Raw genomic sequence first — 23362 nt, 5'->3', positions numbered from 1 at the left:
CGTTGGCAAGTGCAAGTCCATATTTCTGGCTGTGCATAGCCTCCGTCCCTGTCACATGGCTACTTTGTTCTGAGGCCTGACCCATCCCGCAGGTCTGTCCCCGGAGATCCTGAATGGGGGAGTGGGAATGAAAAAGGGGACAAGGGCGCGAGAAATGAACACCAAGACAGTATCTCTGATCAAAGTCTCCATTTACTCGAATTTTCCATACAACTATATAGGCAGAAGCGGAAGGAATGTAATTGCCTTTGGCAGGGTTACTAAGTAACTAGAAATCACAGGATGGCCCACCAACATGTGCTAATAATGGTAATTTGGAAAGTTCCTCAGAAGAGTTACTTAGGAAGCCCTAAGGTATTTCAGGAAGATGATCTTATGGAAAGCCCCAGGTCAGCCAGGAATGCACTATTGTATCCGGGCAGTAGTCCGGTCAAGACAGATGCCAAAATTCAGGGGGCAGCAAGGTGCCAGAAGGCCCCCAACAGAGGCCCAGTGGGCAACAACAGGGATGGCTGGGGAAAGCCTGAGTGTCCACAGAACGGGTCATCTATATGCTGGAGTCCTGAGCCCCTACTCTACTGAAGCCACCTTTCCATGGGCACTTACATAGGACACACGTATTGTCACGTCCTCTGCCTTTTTGTAGAGATCTAACCACGTACTTCTTCCCCAGATATATTTCTCAATAATTTTCCAACCATGCTCTTGCCAAACCCCTGACCATCCAGCCAATCCATTGGCTACAGCCCTTGAATCAGTGAACAATCACATATCTGGCCGTTTTCTCTCCCCAAACAAAATGTCCAACCACGGGCACTGCCTGGAGTTCTGCCCACTGTGAAGATTTCCCTTCCCTGGTGGCTTTCAGGGTCGCAGGATGTAAATGGTACCGTTGTCACAGGCACCACTGTAATTTGACTGAGTTCACCTTGTGAGGTCCGCTCCAAGACAAAACTCACTGCTGACGCGTTTTCCAGTAGTGTCCCTGTTGCCATGTGTAGCTTTCTGAGTTTCTTAGGGTTGATTTAGCAAAGTGCTGATCAAGAGACAGGAGAACATTAATAGATCCACAAACCACCATCTTTCTTCCTGTCACAGCTCATGACCCAAGAATAACCACTGTGCCCATTTCCTGCATATGATTTCCTGCATATGCGCCTTGATTATTAAAAAAAAAAAAAAACCACTTCATACATATGAATTTTGTGGTATGTGACTTTGTGCGTGTGTTTGGATCCTGAACACTGGGATTATGGGAGTCCTTCCCATGGTGGGAACTGGTAGCGAGGTCATTCTCACTGTGAAGTATTCTAGTCTGTTCTACAATTTGTTTCAGAATTGGGGGGTGTTTGGATTGTGTCTAGGTTGAGGCTATCACAAAAATGCTGTCACAGACATTCTGGCCCCAGTCGTCAAAGAAAACCAGGACAACTCACTGTGGGGCACTTTCTTGGGAACCTCTCACCCTGTGACATGCAGCTTTCACTTCACTGAAGGTGACTGTGTTCTAGGCCAGTGTTCAGGCCCTGGCCGATGAAGTGGGCTGCTCCAACTCTTCATTTGTCATCACGTCACACACATGTCAGAGATAATCCACAGAGCTAGGTGTGTGACGCTGTACTATTTTAGTGAAAAGGCTTTAGAGAGGGGGTATGGTGGCTGCCTGGAGAGAGAAGATCAGATCTCTACCCCCACCATATCCTCACACAGGGCCCGCCTCATGCAAGCGTTCTAATCTCACCAGAAGGCTGGCCTGATAATGATAACAGTCACACTGACCCCAGCTGCTCTGGCATACACCATCAGTGCCACGAAGCTGGAAAAACGATATGGCCAACAGTCCCCTTCGCAATGGTGACTGTAATGTGACATTTCTTGGAATAGTTTTTATTTTATTAATAAGTAAGGTGTGTGTGTCTTGTGTGTATATCTATGTGCACATGTGTGTTTTGTGTGATGCATTTGGTTTATGCAGAGGCCAAAGGTTGACCCTGGGTGTCTTCTGCTATTGCTTTAATTTGGGGTCCCTCACTAAACCTGAAGCTGGCTAGCCAGTGAGTCCCCAGAAGTCACATGCCTCTGTCCCCTCCTCCTCCTCAAAATGCTGGCCTTACAAACACACACAGCATTTTACATGCGTTCTGGGGATCTGAACTCAGTCCTCATGCTTGCAGAGCGAGCAGTCTTACCCGCTGAGCCAGCTCCTCATCTCTGGGAATACATCTTATAACCCAAGTTTCTTAAAGACACAAGATTCTACCAAGGGTTTATAACACACGTGAGTGGAGATATACCACATTCTTAGAAGAGAAGAAAACAAAACTGCCAGCTTCCTCTCAAAGATCAAAACCTTGAAAGATCTGGGGGAACAGTTAACAGGGGGAAATGAAAATTCTGTCTTGAAAGGCCATCTAACTGTACTGTTCTAAAGGCAAGAACTGTGAAAGGAAGAAGTTGTGATGCTATTCTTGGTTGTCAGCTTGACTGCATCTGAGACTAAATAAAACAACAGTGGCTGGGTAAACCTATGAGGAATTTTTTCTTAATTAAATCATATGAAGTGGGAAGGCCCACTTTTAATACCAACGTTCCGTAGTGGAAAAAATATAAAACCTTATATATTTTTTATGTATAAAAAATATAAAGTCTTTATGTATAGACTCACCTTCTTCTGGCAGCCTATATATAAAGGAGATGGAAGAGGGAAACTTGCTCTCTTTCCATGCTTGCCATTACTCTCCCTGGAAAGCCCATTCCTTCACTGGCATTAGAGCCTACTTCTGTGGGATTCGGGGAATACTGAAGGCCAGTTGAGACAGCCAGCTTTGTGAACTGAACAACAGCTGGACTCTCAGACTGGTAGAGTCTCGGACTGGATGAACTTGCAGAAACACAACTGTAAGCCATTCTAATAAATCCCATGTATACATTATATAATATATATTATATAAAACTGATATGTATTTATATACATTACCTAATATATATTATGTTATCTATTATAGATAATTGATATATATGTATTTATATATTATATATCACATATATATCACTGATATATGTATTTATATACATTACATAGATACATATCTATAATACATAGGTAGATCAGTTCTGTTCCTCTAGAGAACCCTGAGTAATGCAGAAGCATTTATGGCTGGAGATGCTGAGGCAACCAAAGCAACAGTGTGAGAAAGAAACTCGGAGAAGATAAAGCCCACACTGGGGACTTCCCAAGTTCACTGGCACTGGTGATGGACGCTTGACCTACTTATCTATCTGCAGATACCACAAATGACAGCCTCGTCTTCTGCAGGAACGTGGTTGATGCAGTGTGCTGCAGATTAAAGGTTCATGTGCTGAGGGTCTGGTCCTCAGTGTAACAACACTGGGGTAGGAATTGCTGGAGGTAGGGCCTGCTAGAAGGTGTTTAGGTCCTAACTGGGGGCATTGTTCTAGGAGGGATTTAGATGTTTCTTTTGACACCCTCATCCTTTCTTATAAGAAGGTTGTCAGGGAAGCCTGAGCCTGGCTCTACTTGGTCTCTCTGGCTTTGGGTTCTACAAGATGCCTCAGTGCCCAGAAAGCCCTCACTGTGAGCAAGGGTGGTGCTATGCCCTTGATCTTCCAAAGCAATTAGTTCAATAAGCCTCCTTTCTGTATTGAATTAGTCTGCCTCAGGTATTTTGTTATAATAGTAATAATAATAATAATAATTTGAACTGAAGGAACTCATAAGTATATTGAAGATGGAGTTTTTTGAAAGAATCAACAAAAAGCTATTCTCTAAAAAACATAATTAATGAGAGAAAAATGTCAATACAAAGAGGATGATTTTAAACCATAGGTATGGTAGATGATATAAATTATAAGGACCTTTTACATGCAAACTTTTCTAGTAAATATAAACATTATAAAGTGAATTTTTTCAGAAAAGTATAAATGGCCAAAATGGACTACACAAGAAGCAGAAATCATAATGACCTATAATGGAGAAAACTACTGAAAAACGTTCTTAGGCAATTATCTCCCCCCAATGGCTCTGAACAGGCAATCCACTTAACTGTGCGCCTTTCTCATACAGAAGGAGCATCTACTTCTACACAGAATTCTGACAAACATAAAAGAAACAGTCATGAGTAGAGACACGGTCCTCGGAACAGGGAAGAGCATTGGACCAGTCCTCTCCAAAATCAGCCATATGCCTCATGTTTGACATCTGAGTAGGGAGAAGTGGCTTTGATTTGACATAATAGAGATTTATATTGAAAAGCATGAGAAAGTATACAGGAAAAAAAAAACTATTATGATAAAGCCCACAGTAGCACTGCTTATAATACCTCATTATTGTCCAATTAAAATTAAGAATTTTTTGAGACAGGGTTGCACATGCCCAGACTGTCTTTAGACTTGCTAAATAGCATAGAATGATCATGAACTCCAACATTTACATTTTTTTTTTACTACTTTACGTGTATGGGTGTGTTGCCTTTGTATGTCTGTGTACTGTGCATGCAGTGCCTGAAGAGTCCAAAAGAGGACGCTGTGTTCCCTAGAACTGGAATGACACATGGCTGTGAGCCACCATGAAGGCGCTGGGAACTGAACCCCTTCCTCAGGAAGAGCAGCCAGTGCTCTTCACCACCAAGTTATCTCTTCAGCCCAGGCCTTGAACTTTTGATGCTCTTGCCTCTCTATCGGTTGACTGTTAGGATGACAGGCACACGCTGTAACTCCAGGCTTTACGTGGACCTAGGGGTGGAACTCGGGACCTACTGCACGCTAGGCAAACCCTCTATCAACCTAGTGCACCCTCAGCCCTCTCCAATACTTTAACTCTCTCTCTCCCCATCAGCACGTGTTTGCACAGTTCGTTTTTAATAGAATTGAGTCTATGCTCTGGGCTGTGGGCTGCATGTGTGTGCGTGCACTCCCATTTGGGGCCTATTTTGATCTCCCCCAAAGAGGGTGCTGGGCAACACACAGACATTCTCAGCTGTCCGTCTGGGGTGTAGTATGAATTACTTGCCTCTCACGGGTAGAGGTCAAGGACTTTGCTGGGCATCCCATAATGTGCAGGACAGTGCACAGAGCAAAGAACCATTCAGTCTAGAATGTCAATCCCTCCAAAGTCAAGGTGCCTGGGTCAATACCTTGGTCCTTTCCTCTGTAAGATGTCTCAGTGTCATCTGCATCACCATGACAACCTCCCCACACTTCCCTTGCTTAGGTGGCACCCTCTCCTCTGCCAGGATGCCCATGCTATACTCTCTGGAGCCTGAGAACTGGTTACCTAACGTGGTTGAAAACTACAGATGCCATTTGCTCATGAAATTTAACAGGAAGAGAATACTCTGCTATAGGAGTGTGTGTGTGTGTGTGTGTGTGTGTGTGTGTGTGTGTGTTTGTGCACACTCTTACCACATACATCCTTGAAGGCAGAGAAGCTTCTCTGGCCACAGTGAGGGTCAAGGCAGAAGCCAGAGTGCAGTGGCCCGAGGGCTCCATGCTGCACAGAGAGGTTGGAGACACAGTTATCCAAGTGTGGCCAGAGGCTACTCACTGAATCCTGGGAAACTGGAGGCTTTTAAATAAATACCGCCACACTCACCTTCAGAAATCTTTCTTCTCGCTGCTGTTATTTCAGCTTATCGCCAGATTGGAGAGAACCGGCTACTCCACGTCCTTATCAGCAGGGCGCGACATAACTTAAAGTATGTGCTTCTTAGGCGCAGTGGGGGCCTGTAGTCCTACCGCTCGGGAGGCGGAGGCAGGACTGAATGTTCAAGGCTTGCCTGTCCTGAAGAGTGAGTCCAAGGCCAGCCAGGCAAATCAGTGAGACCCTAGCATGTGCAAGCTTTAGGTGTGAGCCCTATGTGACTAACAAACACCCTCGTCCTCCATGTTATACTACTCTGTTTTGTTTTGTTTTGTTTAATTGTTGTTGTTTTCAAGACAGGGTTTCTCTGTGTAGCCCTGGCTGTCCTGGAACTCAATTTGTACAGCAGGTTGGCCTCAAACTCAAAAAGATCTTTCTACCTCTGCTGGGATTAAGGGCGTGCACCACCACAGCCAACTGCACTTTGTTATTTTTTTAATTGAAAATATTTAAAGTGCCAGATATTTACAGATTATATGTATTTACTTATTTATTTAAAACCAGTTTGGGGATTCCCCCCCCTGTTTTCTACAATTGGGTTCTGCCTAAAAAGATCTAATTTTTTTTTGTTGTTGTTGTTCTATTCTGTTTACAGTTTGAGGAAAACATTTCTTGTTTCGTGAACTAGTGGTGTTAGCATTAACAAAATAATAAAAACCATTAAGGGTGGCTCAGCAGGTAAAAGAACCTGCTGCCAAACCCGATGACCCGACTTCCACCCCCAGGGCTCAGCTGGTGGAACTCACCTGACGGCCGGAATCTGTCCTCTGACCTCCACGCGTGCCTCGCGGCGCATGCACACCCGGTGCCCGCCTCACCACAGACAGACAGACAGGCAGATTAAAAACACATAGTAAAAGAAACTTTGCAAAGAAGGAAGGAAGTGAGTATTGAAAAAATAAACAACATTTCTGTGGACATCCCCGTTTGCCTTCACAGAGGGCATCCTGGGCAGAGCCGCCCACCCTGCTGCCACTGTTACTTCCTTCCCATGGGCCCCTCAGAAGTACTGTGGAAATTTCTTTTTTCCAACTTGAAACATTAAAAAAAATAATACCAGTAATTTTTAGATCTTGCTCAGCCAACAAACAAACAGAAAAATCACCCACGGGTATGGAAATTTAAAGTACATTTTGAGGCAAGCAGTGTTTTGGTTTTTTGTTTTGTTTTGTTTGTCTCCTTAAGTGAAATTCGGAAGACCCGATTCTAAATTAAAAATAATATTTAAAATAGAAGCGATCTCGCTCTCTGTGGAGAAACTTCATGTGTGTGTAGAGGCGACTTTTCAGAAAGTCAGCTTCGGCCCGCTAAGGCCGTTAGCAGGAAAAGCCCACAGACTGCAGAGAGGAGGTTATTTCCTTTCTGGAGTGTGCCTGTAAGCAGGGTAGGTCCTTCCAGCGCCTCTGGGGAAGGCGCCCAGGCCTTTCTCTGAGCGGCCACTGCCACCCAGACTGTGAATCCTTAGTGTTGGCATGAGCCCCTCGCCTCCATCTTCCCGTCTTCCATGTGTCCTGTGACCTGTTTTCTGAACTTAAGAACCTCAGGTTGGATGGTTCAGGCCCTCTCTGACTTCAAGTGAGGACTTCTCTAATAGCCTTTTTCTCTAGGACTTTCGGTGGTCCTGGGGGTTAGGGCCTAAGCAGGGGATCTGGGTGTTACTCCCCACGATGGCCTGTCAGCAGCCCCGCTGCGCAGCAGCAGGGCGTTCACGCGCCTTGTCCAATAACCCGGCGGTGGTGGATGCCTGTAATTAATTGCAGCACTCCGGGAGGTAGAACTCCGTGAGTTCGGTGCCAGCCTGGTCTACTGATCCAGTCCCTGCCTTTTGGGCTTTGAGCTGGCAAGCCTTTGGCCTTGGGTTGTTTTGACCTTTTCCTCCTGGGCTGTTAGTTGAGGTAGTGAGCCTTTGGGTTTTGTTTTTTTGTTTTTTTCCATCTGGACCTGAGCTGAGTAGGAAGGTCAGCTGGATGCTTTCTCTGCCTCTCTGACCTATCAGGTTTTCACCCCAGCATCTGGCTCCTGAGTCTTTATTGGTAAATTAGAATGTTTGGGGTTTTTATTTTTGTTTATAACAATGTAAACAAAAAGCACTTCTCGTCCACGCTGCGCCACCTCCATGCCACGGCGCTAGCGCTGCTCCAGCAGCTGAGACCCAAACCTTGACGTATTTCCTGCTGCCTCTGGCTCACGTCCGCCATTGCATCTCCAAGCCTGTTTCCCGGACCCTGCCTCTTTGACCTGTCCAGAGCTGCTCACTCCTCACATTTTGGTCTTACTCCCTCGGACCATCTCTGCTTTTGTAAAACACCCCCAACCCAAAGCCTGTTTTCCTTGAAGCCAGGAGCTCAGTTTAAAATGAAATTCAGTGCTGGGCAATAGCTCAGGCAGGAGAGCAGTCACCCAGTAAGTATGGGCACCACCGTTTGAATCCCCCAGCACCACCTAAAAAGCTGGGCGTCGTATGACAGACTATTTTAATTCCAACTATAGTCTGTGGGAGGGAGGTAGAGCCTAGCAGATCCCAGGAGATGCACTAGTCTAGCCTAACCAGCAAAGTCCAGGCTAAGGAGAGACTCTGCCTCAAACAAAAAGGAAGACGGCACACTGGCAGCTAAGGTCTTTTGACCTCCGCATGCACATACAAACATGTGTACCCAGTCACACGCAGACATAAATTGACTGATTAATTAATAATAAAATGTAAACTAGGCCAGGTCAGGTCTTGCCTCTGCCTAAACCTCACTCTGCCTGTTCATTTCCTTCTGGGGGTGGGGGAATGAGGAGGTTGGGGGGGGAGGGGGCCCACTCTGTCAGGCCCTGCTGGCCCCCAACCTTCTTCCCAACACCTCCTACTTCCTGCACACGCTGGTTGCTCCTCTCACGCTGAGGCTTTGCGTTGGCAGCCAAGGGCACGCCTTCTCACACCTGTGTCTGAGTCTGTCACATGATGCAGATCTCTGCTTCTCTGGCTTTTTTGAACTATTCCTCTCTTCCATTCTGCCAGTCCTAGGTTAATTTTTTTTTCCTTTATATCAGTCTTTGTCTTCAAATGTGTTGATTTGTGTGAATGCGAGTGTATGTGTGTGTGTGAGTATGAACGTATGTCTATGTGTCTATATGTGCATGTGTGATCTGTGAGCCTGAGTGACTGTGCATGTGTGTGAATGAGTGTGTGTATGTGAGTGCATGAGTGTGTATGCTGGCTAGTTTTTCCTTGAGAAGTGCCTAAGATCTTAGTTAAGTTCTGCTCTGCTGTGTCTGTGATGGTAACAGGAAGAATTGGATCATGAGGGCTCTCATCTAATCAAAAGTTTGATCTATGGGTGGACTCATGATCTGCTGTCATTATCAGGGGATACTGAGAGGTAGGAGGTGGGGCCTCGATGGAGGAGATAGGTCATTTAGGGCTTATCCTTAGGGCCTGCAGCTGCTCTGGCCTCTTCCTGTATCCTTCGCCCTGCTTCCTCCCACAAAAAAAGCAAACAGTTTTGGTCACACCTTCATTGCCGTGATGTTTTGTCCACGTACCTGGGTCCAAATGACCTTGGCTTAAGCCCTGTGAAACAAAGAGCTAAAAATATATTTCCGTCCTTCTGTTATCCTTCTGTCAGGGATTTTGGTCAGTGACACAAAAAGCTTATTAAGCTTTAGGGATCTTGGTAAATCTTCGTGATTTTATTACAGCATCATTATCATTGTTGTGATCTCTCAGGGCACCTGGACAATGCAAACACATTTGCTGACAATGGACTTGGAGGCAGAGTTGGGGCAAGAGACTAGACAGCCTCTTGGAGCCTCCAGGCAGCACTTGGGTACCTACCAGACTTGCCTGTGATTGATGGGGCCTGGCTCGTGCTGAGCTTGAATTCTGCTTTGCCTCCCTCCTCTGTGTTTGCCTTCCTTGCTTAGGCACTTGAGTTAACCTCTGTGAGGGAAGGTAGATGGTTGTCAAGACTTTGGATTCAGAAAAATGTGTTGTATACAATACAACATGGAAGATGAATGTTAAAAAGGTCACTATGAGGCCAAATTTCCTCTTAGATATGTGGGAAGTTTCTTTATCCAACTCCTATTGGCCCAGTGCATCTTGCTGGTCAGGCTGTGGCATATCAGATATGATATGATATGATATGATATGATATGATATATTGATATCTATATGATATATATGATATATGTATATTATATATAATTATTTATACATATATACATTATATAGTCACACATACATGTATTAATGTGTATATGCATATATGTTTTTTATGTTCATCGATGTTTTGCCTGCATATATGTCTGTGTGAAGGCATCAGATCCCCTGGAACTGGAGTTACAGACAGTTGTGAGCTGCCAGTGGGTGCTAGGAATTGAACCCAGATCCTCTGGAAGAGCAGCCAGTGCTCTTAACCACTAAGCCATCTCTCCAGCCCCATGAGTGTATATTTTGACCTGGGCATGACCTGTCAAAGACTCCAAGACCAATTGGCCCAGAGTGGGAAATTGACAAAGCCATTACCTATATGGGCCAGGCTCAAAAGGAATGGTACAGCTTTCCTCTGCAGCCAAGTATGGGTGTTTATGGATTAGCGTGTGAAAAGATGGGTGACAGTGGCTTTCTCCCCCTGCACGAGACCTCCTACAGAGACTAGCCACCTCCTCTCCCTGTGTTGTACCTAATGAGCAGTAGACGAACCCCACCCCATACTAGCTTTAATGCATGTGTTCTGTGTCTGTCCTTTCTTCATTCCCTCGATGTCCGAAGTCAGGGTTCTAGAACCCCCATCCACAATTAAGATGGGCTCACCCATATCACCTAACCTAATCAAGGCAACTCTCACAAGCATGTCCAGAGGACTCAAGCTCTCTGGTGCTCCCGGAGACAGTGCCTAGAGAAATTGGAATTTCAGATATACAACAAATAATTTTTAGAATAAGTATGTCCATTTTTAATTGGGCACCAGTATTCAACCTGGCAACCCAACTGGCCTCTGCCCAGAGACTATTGCAACATCTGGGAGGCAGATAATCTTAATTCCTTCCTTCTTTCCTCCTTCTTCAGCTCCACAACCCTGGGCCCTGTGTGTATGTGAAGGTCGAAGGTCTGACTGTGGGTATTGTTTGCCAGGTCTTGTTCACCTTGTTTTGTGACACAATCTTTCATTTGGCCTGGAACTTGCCAATCAAGCTATGGTGGCCATTTAAGCCCCAGGGATCCTCCTGTCTCTGCCTCCCCAGCTCTGAGATTATGGCTTTCACTACCCTTGGCTTTTTTTGTGAGTTCTGGGGATTCAATTTCATGTCTTAATCTCCAGTGTTGATCCCACTGGGTGAGAATAAGACCACGACCACAATTTTTGAGCCAAATTTGAAGCAAGCTTTATTAAATACAGGCCAGGATGATGGACACTGGTCAGGTCCATGCCTGGGATTGAGAGACCAGAGAATTAAAAATTCATTTTTTGGGTTATTGGATTAAAATTTAAAGCACAAGCCTGAACAAAGGCCAGACAGGTGGAGACGTGTCCAGCCAACTGCAGGGAGAAACCAGACTTACTGCATTCTTTTCCTGCCAGCTAGATACAGTTGCTAGGAAATCAGCCCAGATCACCCTTCTCCCCTAGAGACAGCCAAACAAAAGAAGCCAGACTGTTAATGGCTTTGGCGCCTTTCCACAGCCAATCAAAATGTAACACCCTCTTTTGTGTTTCAACCAATAGACCCTTGCCAGGCTGGAATTCCCCTGCTTTGGGTCTGCTGGGAGGGACTGGGACCTTTAAATCACTCTCCTACCCTGAGCTCAGGGCTCTAATCTCAACTGCTGCATTACTGGGGGTGTGAGCCTGAGCTTGCAATAAAAAGATCCTTGTGTTTTGCAATGGATTAGACTCCTGATGGTCTTTTGGGGGTCATGTGAATTGGGCACTGCTGGGGACCAAGAGTCCCGGGCATCTAGTTGTGGTGACTGGAAAATTACTGATGCCTGGGTATGTAATCAACTTCAACCACCTGGACGGAACTTCCCGAAAGGTTGCTAAACCACCCCCCGCCCTGACTGATTTTATCTATCCCAGGAAGAGCCACGGAATGTGCCACGATAATTTGCCCCCTTCCCCCGATCGGGAGGGTAGTCGCTTCCTTATTTCAAAAAATATAAAAGTACAGCTCCAGGGAGCAATAAACAGACCTCGACAAAATTTTGCCTGGTCTCGCTTTCTTTCCCGCCCGTTTTTTCTTGCAGGTACGATCCCCCTTTGAACCCCGAGAATAATTGAGTCCCACCGTTCGGGGCAGGGCACAGCAGGATTCCCAGAGAATGACCAGGAATTACATTATAGTCAGGAGCTTATAAAGGCAAAATCCACAAGGCTACATACTTCCTGCCTTCGTCCAATCAGGGCTCGCATGCATCCTGACCTATTCCCTGTCGCTGTAGCTCCCGCCTAGGAGTGATCAAGCACATTCTGTGCAGTTGGGGCAACCAAACTTGTTTACTTCTGTGAAAACTCTTACATGAATGACAGCTCCCAGCTTTCTAGGGAATTCTCTGTGGGGCTTACAGGTTAGAGGCACTTTTGCTTTATAGATCTCTTAAGCGCTGGAACCTAAGCTTAAGACGTAACATTTGCCCTTAAATTTTAAATTCTATCACTTATTTAGTCTACTGTGTAACTTTTCTTAAATGGCCAAGGCTTCTTGCTACCCACGGGGTTTCTCATCGCCATGATTTTCTTCTCCCACAGGAAGCTGGCTTGCTTCGCTAACAGCCCATGCTTCGTCTGAGTTTTCCTGACAGAACGCTGGCTTGTGTTCTCTGAGTGTCCAGCATGGTTAATCTTACCATCTGCTTTGGAATCAGTCTCCTTCAGCTTTAAAGGGTAAATTCTCTCTCCAGTGGGTATCTGGTGAGCAGTCCGTGCTTTTTCTTGCATCCAGGAAAGACTTGCCATTCCTGCTGGAGCTGTTACCCACCCCCACCAAAGCCTCCTTCAGACTTTACATAAGAAGGCATCAGTTATTTTGGCTAATTTCATGTTCATTTGGCTTCTTTTAGACTGTTTTAAAGGATCTCTTTGACTTGCTTGTTTCTTCAAATGCCTCCCGGGAGGCATCCATTTTTGAACTGTCTTGTTACAGCCGGTTTCAACCTCCCACCAGCCACACTGCCTTTTTTCCAGGGCTTCAAAAGTGCCCCTCCCCCCAGTGGTCTCCCACAGGCTTGATAATTCATTTGCTTGCTATCCTTGGCCACCGCCTCACCTTTGCTGTGGATGTAAACATGTTTTTGTTTTGGTCCCAGGTGTGGGATGTGGGACTGATTCAGATGGTCCACAGCAGCAGGCTCTTTGCTTCCTGCCGAGCTGCGCTTTGCCAGCTGCAGATAGTTTAATTCTGAGGACTCTGGAGAGAGTACATGCCAGAGCCCAGCGAGTGGGGAGTGGGGAGAAAGAACGTTGCTGCTCCTGGTTGCTGCTTTAAGACAAGAAGTTGGAGATCTCCGGAAACAAGGACTGGACTGGCACCAAGGAAGCCAATGACCCTGACCAGCAGGAAGCAGCTAAGAAAGAACTATATCCCCTCTCCCATTAACCCCCTCTCTCTTCTGCCTGGTGTTGGGGTGTGTTGGAAGGGATTGGGATGGAGTAGGGAGAAAAAGATGTGAAACGTAAAAAAAGTTCGCCAACACACCTTGCTTTGGTTGTATCCATGGAGGTCATCATTTCCACACCAAGCCTCCCTCAGTCCTGTAGGGGACCTCTTCCCCCACTTCCACCCTAAAGGCTGTTCCACACTTTTTTGTTGTTATTTTTTTTTCAAGAGAGGGTTTCTCTGTGTAGCCTTGGCTCTCCTGGACGGGATTTGTTGACCAGAGAGAAACTCACAGAGATCAGCCTGCCTCTGCCTCCCGGAGTGCTAGGATTACAGGTGTGTGCCACTGCGCCTGGCTCCCCAGGTGCATTTCCTAAAGGTTGCTTTTTGTAATTTTTTTTTCTTTTTTTTCTGGTTTCTCTTTGTGTACGTTCCCCAAAACCTGTTTTAAGGCAAACTAGTTACTGATTTCTACTTCTAGTAATTGTGTGTGGGTCTTGAAGAGGTTTTGTGCATGCTAGATATGTGCTCTACCCTCCCAATAACTTAATCTCATATCTGGTTTCCATCAAAGCTTCTTGTTGTTGTTTTGAGGCAAGGTTGTTATTGGTTGTTTTTGTCAACTTGAGACAAATGCAGAGAGGTACCTGGCATTGTGGTTTAAGTGACAGTGTCCCTCACTGACTCAGGTGTTTGAAGTACTTGATCCCCAGTTGGCGGTGGGCCTAGTGAGAGACCTTAATTCCAAAGAGCCAACCAATCCCAGTGGGAGTTACGTAGTCTCCATGGGCACCAGCCAATCCCAATCAAAGTCAGGTAGCCACAGTAGAATTCCCCTTTCTGGCTTTAAAAGGGGCCTTTGAGCTCCCATGGGATTGCTACCATTTTGTGGAGGTGGTGACCCCAGCATACTGGAATTCTCTGCAGAATAAATGCTGTTTGTTTTTTCATACTAGCTGAGTCTGGGGTCTTTCTTTCATGGACCCTAACATTAGGAAGTGTGGCCTTGCTGGACAAAGTTCATTGCTGGGGCCTGGCTTTGAAGTTTTTCTTTTCTTTTTTTTAAAGATAGATTTATTTATTATGTATACAATGTTCTGTCTGCATGTACACCCACATGGCAGAAAAGGGCACCAGATCTCATTATAGATGGTTGTGAGCCACCTTGTGGTTGCTGGTAATTGAACTCAGGACCTCTGGAAGAGCAGCCAGTGCTCTTAACCTCTGAGCCATCTCTCCAGCCCGGCTTTGAAGTTTTAAAGCCATACATATCATTTCTAGCTTCCTCTCTCTGGTTCATGTTTGTGGTTCAAGGTGCAAACCCTCAGCTCCGCTGGTCCAGCCACCATGCCTGTGTGCTGCCCTGCTTCCCTGCCGTGAGGGTGATGAACTTTTCTCCCTCTGCAGCTGTAAATAAACCCTTTCTTCCCTAAGTTGCCTTGGTGTCTCATGACAGTGATAGAGAAGTAATTCACGTGGTGGGGTAGGGCATCTCAATTCAGGAACTGCCCCCACCGGGCTGGCCTTGAGCACCTCTGTAGGCCATTTCCTTGGTTGATAATTGATAGAGGAGGGCTTCTATCATCAGGCACTTGTGACTGGGCTGTTTAAGAACGGTGGCTGAGCAAGCCAGGGGAAGCAAGCCAGTAGGCAGGATAACTCCAGGGTGGAAGTTTCTGCTGGTTCAGTCTCTGCTCAGGGTTCCTACGGTGAGCTCCTCCTCTGGCTTCCCTTGATGATGGACCATAGGCTGAAATGAAGTCTTTCCTCTTCAAGTTGTTTTCCACTGTGTTCTTAGAAGCTGAAGCAGGGCGGTTACTATGTAGCTGAGGATACCCTTGAACTTCTGATCCTCCTGCTTCCTCCATCGGAAGTGCTGAGATTATAGGCGCGTGGCACTCCACCCACTGAACCACATCCCTCGGCATACATGTTGAGTCAAGGACTTCTTAGGCATTTTCCACAAAACTGAGCTTCCAAAAGCTTTATGCCTTTTTCCGAGGAAGGCAGAAATTCCAGTGACCAGTCTGTTTCTATCGGGACAAAGAAGTCTCGATGAAACCCCTTGACCCCCGTTCCCAGCGTCTCTACCATGCCCAAAGATCCCAGAAGAGCGGAGCCTGGCCCAAGGTCCTTTCACTGCTGCTGCTCCAGTATGAGAGAAAGCCTTTAGGACATGTGTGTCACAGAGCATCACGGCCTTTGCAGAGAGTGTGTAGCCTCGCCTCGAGTTTGCTCCAGGCCCCCTTCGTTTGGCAGGGCTCACAGTGCATCCCACCTGGACCACAGCAGTCGATGTGACTGGCTGATTCCCGTGGAGGAGGGGATCAAGGACTAAGCAGAACTGATGTGCCTGAGGCCCTGTCTCCTCGGGAGCCTTTGATTCTGATCTTCTGGACACCTGGTCCATCTTGCCGACACAGATCATGCAGCCCCCCTGAAGTTCAGTGCCCCTAGGTCTGCAGGGAGGAAATCCTGAATGTGTAGAGAGGGATGTGGAAGGGACCGTGTGGGGGCCTTTTAGGGGGTTTTGCCTCACATCACCAATTTCCCATTAAGTGTCAAGGAAGAAGTAAGGTGAATGCTTCATTTTTCCCTTTTAATAATGAGCAAGGAAGAAAGGAAATTCAACTCTGGTGACGGTTCTTATTCTAAGTCTGTTTTCTTAGTGCTCATCCGGGCATACCAGATGTAATTAGTGTTTGTATATTTTTATTTAAATCTTCCATTTTAACTTATACACATGTATCTCTATATCTATCAATATAGACATCAATCCATATAGATATATGTGCACACATGAGTGCCTGCATGTTTGTATGTGCACCACATGTACCATCAGACCCGTTGGAACTAAAAGTTACAGCTGCCTGTTGAGGGCACCGGGAACTGGACCAGGGTCCTCCTCAAGAGCAGCCTTAACTGCTCAGGCATCTCCGTCACCACCCTCGTCTGTATCTTTATATTTAAGGAGCAACTATTGTACATAGAACAGAGCTGGGCCTTGCTCTGCTGCTCTTGACATGGCGCCTCAAGCTGCTTTCATTTGAGTAAGTGTGGCTGTGGTGGGGCATTGGCCCTCATCTTCTGGCTGTCTTAGGCGTCTCCATCTTTGGCCCTGTCTCATCTCTCTCTTTTATGAGGTATACTGTGGTCTTTTATAGTTTCTCTTGCCTTTTTCTTTTGTTTTGTTTTAGAGTGGCTGATTCAGGGGTTCAGTGAAGTTAGGCACCTTCTGAAAACATAAGGATTTTTATCATGTGACCACCTCTTTTCTTACATTACAAATGTGCTTCCTTAAATGTTATGAATCTCACAATATATTATTATTATTGCTTTGAGTCAATTGCCCTCTAAGGAAATTAAGGGAAGATAAAATTGCCCTTGATAGTTACCATCCATTTGCCTTCCAGCTTTTTTCATTCCTTCCTGTTTCCATCTGGATCTTCTCTGGCTTCTGAGCTCTCTGTGGCAGTTTCAGTGAGCTACAGGGTATCAATTCACGCAGTTGAGGTTTATTCAGAAATGCCTTTATTTCACCTTCATTTAAAAATCCGGTGTGATAGAAATAAGTATTATTATTACTGTTGGTGGGATACATACATGCTTGTGAGGGTTTATATTCATTGCCGTGAGGGTGTGTGGGCACAGGCATGGACATGTGGAGGTCAGTGGACAACTTTAGGCCTTATGTGTATGTGTGTGTCCACAGAGGCTAGTCTCATTCTATAGGCCAGGCTGGTCTGAGACTGACTCCGTAGGCCAGGTGGCTTCAAATTCCTCCATCATGCTTGGCTCTATTTATGTTTTTGAATCCGAGGAGTAACTCTTATGGACAGAATATCATTGGGATTCTTGAAGCTGGAGTTACAGGTGGTTGGGGCTCATGACAATGTTGTTGCTGGGAGCTGAACTCAGGAGCAGAACTCAGGTCCTATAGGAGAACAACAAGTGCTATTAACTGCTGAGCCAGCTTCCTAGGTCCTCTCCCTCCATTTCATCTTTTCTTTTCCCCACTTTTTGAGACAGTCTCTCACTGGATGGAACCCACCTAGCAGGCTAGGCTGGCTGGCCAGTGAACCCCAGGCATCTGCCTGTCTCTGCCTCCCCAGCACTGAGGTTACAAGTGCATGCCACCATTCCCAACTTTTTAATATGCAGATCCTGGGGCTTGAACTCAGGTCCTCATGCGTATAAGGCATGCACTTTACCCACTGTGCTAGCCTCCTAGCTTCACTATCTTTATTTCCATCTCAGTGGTAATTTACCAGCATTGTGCTCAGGAAATACATCATCATTATTAATTTCTCAATGGAGTATATTTAGTCCATAGAAAAAAGTACAACTTTCCTTCTTTATGCTAAAATGTTACCAAAGTGACAGATGGATACAAGCAGATGATTCTTTAAGCTTGATGCTTTTTAGTAAATGTGTAGAATTGAGAAACTGTTCACAATCGAGTGTCAGAGCATCTTACTTGCTCCAAAATGTCCTCTCACCTCATTTGCAGCTAATTCCTGGCTCTGTCCTCGGATGAAATCATTGCTCATCTACTTTCCGTCCACCAAACACAGGAAATGTCACAGAAGCAGGCAGCTCAGATACAATCTGTGGCTCCGAGATTCCTTTTTAGCAGTGTTTTTCAGGCCCCTCCATGTGACAGCAGGCATCAGTCACCTGGACAGCCTCAAGGCCGTGGCTCTAAAGGGTGCTGCAGACACTGGGTGCATGGCATTGGCAGACCCACACTTTCATTTGCTTTAGAAGATGCCTTGGGACCTGGCCCTCCTATATCAATTATTAAGAAAATGCCCCACAGACATGGCCCCAAGCCAGTGTGATACAGGCAATTCCATCAGAGTCCGTCTTCCCAGGCTTACTACTTACCTTTCTCTTGCAGGCCCCGATGGGTTCATGGTTTCCTCTTTCCATGGTTTCTTTCCTCTGCCCTTTTATTTTCAAGATGCTTGTGAAATTTTCTTTATTTATTTGAGATCATGTCTCATTCTATAAGCCAGGTTGGTCTGAAACTGACAGTGTAGCCCAGGCTGGCCTCAAGATCTTCATCATGCCTGCTTTTTTGTATCTTTGAGTTTGAGGATTGTCACTGCCAGGTCTGGCTTTCACTGGTCAGACTGAATAGACTTTAATACTGACATTTGCTGTTCAGGGGCTGTATAGCTCGTCTCCCCTCCGACCCCTTTCTTACTAGAAACATCTGTCTTCTGTTGTCAATAAATGTTTTTGGTATCATTTTAACTCTTGTTGATTTTTAACCCCCCCCTTTTTTTTTTGTTTTTTGTTTTAAAGGGGTGGTTCTAGGTATCAGTATGCATTTTACAATTTACTGAAGGTTGATGCTAACTCCACTAGGGCAGAATGTGAGACTTCGCTCCACCAGAAGTCAGCTCTGCCCCTCTTCCTGTGTGCCATTATGCCACAGACAGTAAGTATGCAACAGAACACTCTCAGGACTGTTTCATATAAGCTTGGAAAAGCATATTTACCTGTTTGGGAAAACCGACATACTCACCGCATCGGCTCCTCTTTCTTCAGCCTAAAGACATTTCTCTAGTGGTCATTTCTCCTGAGACGGGTCGGGAGGAGGTCCCCGAGTCTTATCTATTTGAAAATGCCCTCATTTCACCTTCATCTAGTAAAGGTCAGCTCTACTAGATAATACTTTTAAATGTTTTCCATGTTTACTTATGGCCGTTCCTTCTACCATGTGGGTACCAGGGATCAAACTCAGGGCATCATGTGCCTTTACTGGCTGAGCCACATCACCTCACCTGTTCCCGGATATAGGATTGTTGATTTTTTTTTCCTCTAGTCTTTATCCTTCCTTCCTTCCTTCCTTCCTTCCTTCCTTCCTTCCTTCCTTCCTTCCTTCCTTCCTTCCTTCCCTCCCTCCCTCCCTCCCTCCCCCCCTCCCTCCCCTCCTCCCCCCTCCCTCCCCCCCTCCCTCTGGCCTCTAGGGCTGTAGATGAAACAATTGTATCATTGTTGCCTTGAAAGTTTTAATTTATTTATTGGTGTTGTTTCTGATTGTTTTGTTTTGAAACAGTGTTTTACTATTTAGCTCAGCAGTCAGGCCTGAAAGTCTCTATCCTCCTGCCTCAGCCTCTTGAGACCACAGGCAGGTGTCACTGCTCTGGCTAGGTGACTCTTGTTTCAAAGCTGTCCTGTTATCAGCTTTGTCACAGTTGCAGGCCTCCCCTGGGGGTCTCTGCACTGTTCTTATTTGGAGTTCACTGAGTGTCTCAGATGTGCTGGACAATGGTGTTGTTAAGTGCGGGTGACTGTAAACCGACCTTCAGATTAGGAGACAGTCTTGACTGGGCAGCAGCAGTAACTTGCCTGTTTGCAGTGCTTAGCATGCAGTCTTCAGAGCCCCTTTATATTAGAGTTGAACCTGGAGTTTTCTATTTTATCTCCTATCGTTTTGCTTTTGGATTAGATGCTGGCAGGTGGGTAGGATGTACTCACCTCAGGAATGTTCTGGATTCTAAACTGGGCATGGTGGGCACTAGTAACCCCAGCATTTGGGAGGAGGCGGCTGCAGGATTTGTAAATTTGAGACCAGCCAGGATGACATAGCAAGACTGCATAAACAAAACAAAACAGCCAGGACTCTTCAGGATCTGTGATTCCTTCTATTGCCTGACCTCTGCTTTCTTGAAAATGTGAGAGAAGCTGTTTCTGTGCCAAGTGATCCATTCTTACATTCAGGGCTCTTCCAGACTGTAGCCTAGCGGCACTCAACCACATTCCTAACGCTTTGACCCTTTAATACAGTTCCTCATGCTGTGGTAACCTCCAATTATAAGATTATTTTTTGTTGCTACTTCCTAACTGTGATTTTTGCTGTTCTGAATTGTAAGGTAAGCACATGCTACGCAGAGTATCTGAGAGCCCCGTGAGGTCGAGACTCACAGGTTGATGAGCACTGCTCTAATCTGTCCTATAGAACCACACTAGCTCCTAGAGCCCTGCTGGGTTTTCCTCATCTTCATCAATCTCTCAGTGCTCGGATGAGGCATTCCTTCAGGTGAGGCATTCAGGTGAAAGCCTCCACCATCTCGGGAATCCATTTGGCTCACTTTGCCTCCTATTTCATCACTGGGCGAACAGACACATGTTGCTTGAGTTCCTCTTATTAGCACAAAACCAGAGACTTAAACCTGAACAGTGCTTGGAAGAGGCAGTGGCCAGAGTTTCTCAGGTGCAGTCATTCCGGCATGGTGCTGTCCCCAGTCACCTGCTTGCCCTTCTGATTGCTGGGCCACGGTGAGATAGAATGAGCCACTGTCATGATGCATTGATGCCCTGAGTGGCAGGTGTCAGTGTTCAATCAAGAGTACTCAGTGATAAAGCACCGAGCCATTCTGGCATCACAAATGCCGGCGAAGGGATTAGCTTTTTTTCTGTTGTTGTCTGAGACAGGGTCTTATGATGCAGTTCTGACTTTACAGGAACTCACTATGTAGACCACGCTGGCCTTAAACTCACAGAGATCCACCTGCCTCTGCCTCCAGAATGCTGTGACAAAAGGCCAGTGTCACCAGATTCAGAAAGGACTTGTTTTTATCTCTGAAACCAGAGAATGAATCAAAGTTGGGGAGTATTCTGAAGGGTACTGAGGACCGTTAAGACACCCCAATGTGTTTTCCAAGCCATCATGCATTGATGACCTACTGTGTTCAGGTGCTCTCCTCAGCTCCTCTAGGAAGCCCAGGAGTTGGCTCTTACTCCTTGTCTTGAGCAGGAGGCAAGGCCAGCATGGGAGAGCAGAAATGAAGCGAGGCAAGCTAGAGAGAGCAGGAAAACCTGCCCTGTCACGACTCTTCACTTTTGCTTCCCGGTGAACTTGACATTTCTGGATTTATGGACACGTTCTTTCAGTGAGACAGCTCTTAACACCTGGTTCTTCACAACCAGAGTGGGCCAAAGTTCCACATCTTCCATGGGGAATAAAGGTAAGAGTTGGAGGGGCTCTGTAGACACCCCTTTGTGGTGGTCCATGAGGAGCAAACTGCCACCCAGACATCCCCCTCTCACACCTGTGGTTGCCTCCCTCTCTTCAAGGATCCCAGGGACTCTGGGGGCTGTTATTTAGATGTACAATGGAAACCCTGATGCAGTGTGTTTAGAAGCCTCCTAGGGTATCAAGGCCTGGCCTGTTTCCCTGCCATTCTGTCCCCAGAGCTTTGGCTCTGGTCTTCTAGGGACAGGGGTAGGGCATAGGTGGGATCCTGTCTCCCCAAGCAGCAGACCCTGGTCTGTGGGGGCTCATCCCAAGCTAACCTCAGTGTGGGTGCCATGGGTCATTCAGTAAGAGAGCACATCCAGTCTCAGATGCTGCCTTGTCCTCAGCCAGCACATGCTCTGTGGCCCACAGGAACGCTAGCTGTTGGTCCCCTCTGCGCTGCCCCAACAGGCTGATGCTTAGAAAATGAGGAGCCTTTCAGGACTTGCCACTCAGACTCTAAAAACCAAAGAACCACATCTGCCTGCATGGTGCAGGAGGCACCATTCCATGCCATTGTCAACACATTCACTCTGGGTTTCCCCTGCTCCCGACATTTCTATAACCACCTGATGACTGCCTCCATGCTTTCACTGAAAATGCTGTCCCTCCAGGAAGCTCCAGGATGTCCAGCAGACCCAGGACTTCTGAGTCTTTTCAGTAAGGCTGCAGCACTAATCCGAGGAGCTACACTGCCCTCCAGTGGGCTTCAAGTGCGAAAGCAGCTCAGCGTGATCACCTAGGGTTTGCTAAGGGGATGATGGGGCTGTTGGGCCAACCTTGGGACAAGGCTTCCAACGAGGCCACTATCATCTATTTGGGAACAGGTCAGAGGGGATCAAAGCTCGCTACCATGGTGGATGTTGGGGCTCAGACCTGCTTCAGACTGGGGTTGAGAAACACTGGTCTTTTCCCACCAGCCACAACTGTCATCAGCTACAGCAGCTGCTAGCCACAGTCACTTCTACACTTGGGTCCAGAAGAGGGCCCTGTAGCCATCATATATAGGGAATGTATGAGGCACTGATGGTTCTTGTTACAAGCTGGCTTCCAGCCCTATCCACTGGTGGAAACTCCAAGAGGACACGGATCAAAGGTTGAACCAAGCAAAGGAACCGCTGGGAACCACACCTGGGGGCTTCCAATGGCCTGCCACTCATGGAGGCCACTGTTCACCTTTGCATCTGAAGGGAAAGGAAGGCCCACCCAGTGCAAAATCTATCTATCCCCATTTCGACCCCAAGGGACCACTGAGATCTAGATGGTTAAGAAGTCACTGGGAGGTTTTATTTTTGATCAGCCAAAATTGCAGAGCTGCCATTCGTGTAGAAATGTAGAGGCACAGATGTCCACAGACACCGACAGAAAGTAACTATGGGGTATAATCTCTTGTCTAGGAACCGGGAGAGGGGGGCAGTCACTGACCTCTCCAGGCACATAGAGAACCAGACGTGAAGGTTTCTGAGGTCACCAAAGTGATGGTGTTCATAACAACTGCTAACTTTGTGCAATTACTGGCCCCCCTCCAGGCAGGGGGCCCAGGGCATCCAGGTCTTAGCAAGACATTCTTGGCCTCTAAGTGCTTAGTGGAGAGAGGTACATGGTGATTGAAAGAAAAACACAAAAACGTTAGCAGAAAACTGATGGTCAAACATGGTAAAAGTGTTCAGATTAGTCCTGAGGTCGGAGTTGATTTTTGGGGATGAAGCTGAGCTTTGGGAAGGAGTGTCTCATGGGACATTACTTCGTTCTCAGTTTCTGGGAGCAGCTGAGATGGTTGGCAGAAGCGAGGAAAACAGCCCTTTCACTAAAGGATCTCGACTGGCATTTGTGGCATCCCCTATGGCCTGGTATGCCTATGGAACATTGCGGCCCTTGGGGCATCCATGATTGAGTCCGTCTAGTCCTTGCAGGTTAGGATGGAGACAAGCAGCACAGGGTACCTGCTCAGCATGCAGCTGGAGGGGTGCAAGGATTCAGTGGAGGCCTGGAGACCATGGGAGTGGGAGGTGGGAATGGAAGTGCAGCACCCGCAGATAAGCCGCAAGGTGCTGTCTCTAGTGAAGTGTCTGGCACGAGCAGGTCCCTTG

Source organism: Meriones unguiculatus, chromosome 15 (genome assembly GCF_030254825.1).
Source record: "Meriones unguiculatus strain TT.TT164.6M chromosome 15, Bangor_MerUng_6.1, whole genome shotgun sequence".
NCBI classification, from domain to species: Eukaryota; Metazoa; Chordata; class Mammalia; order Rodentia; family Muridae; genus Meriones; species Meriones unguiculatus.
The sequence above is the reverse complement of the archived record's forward strand: the minus strand, read 5'-3'. Positions refer to the sequence as shown.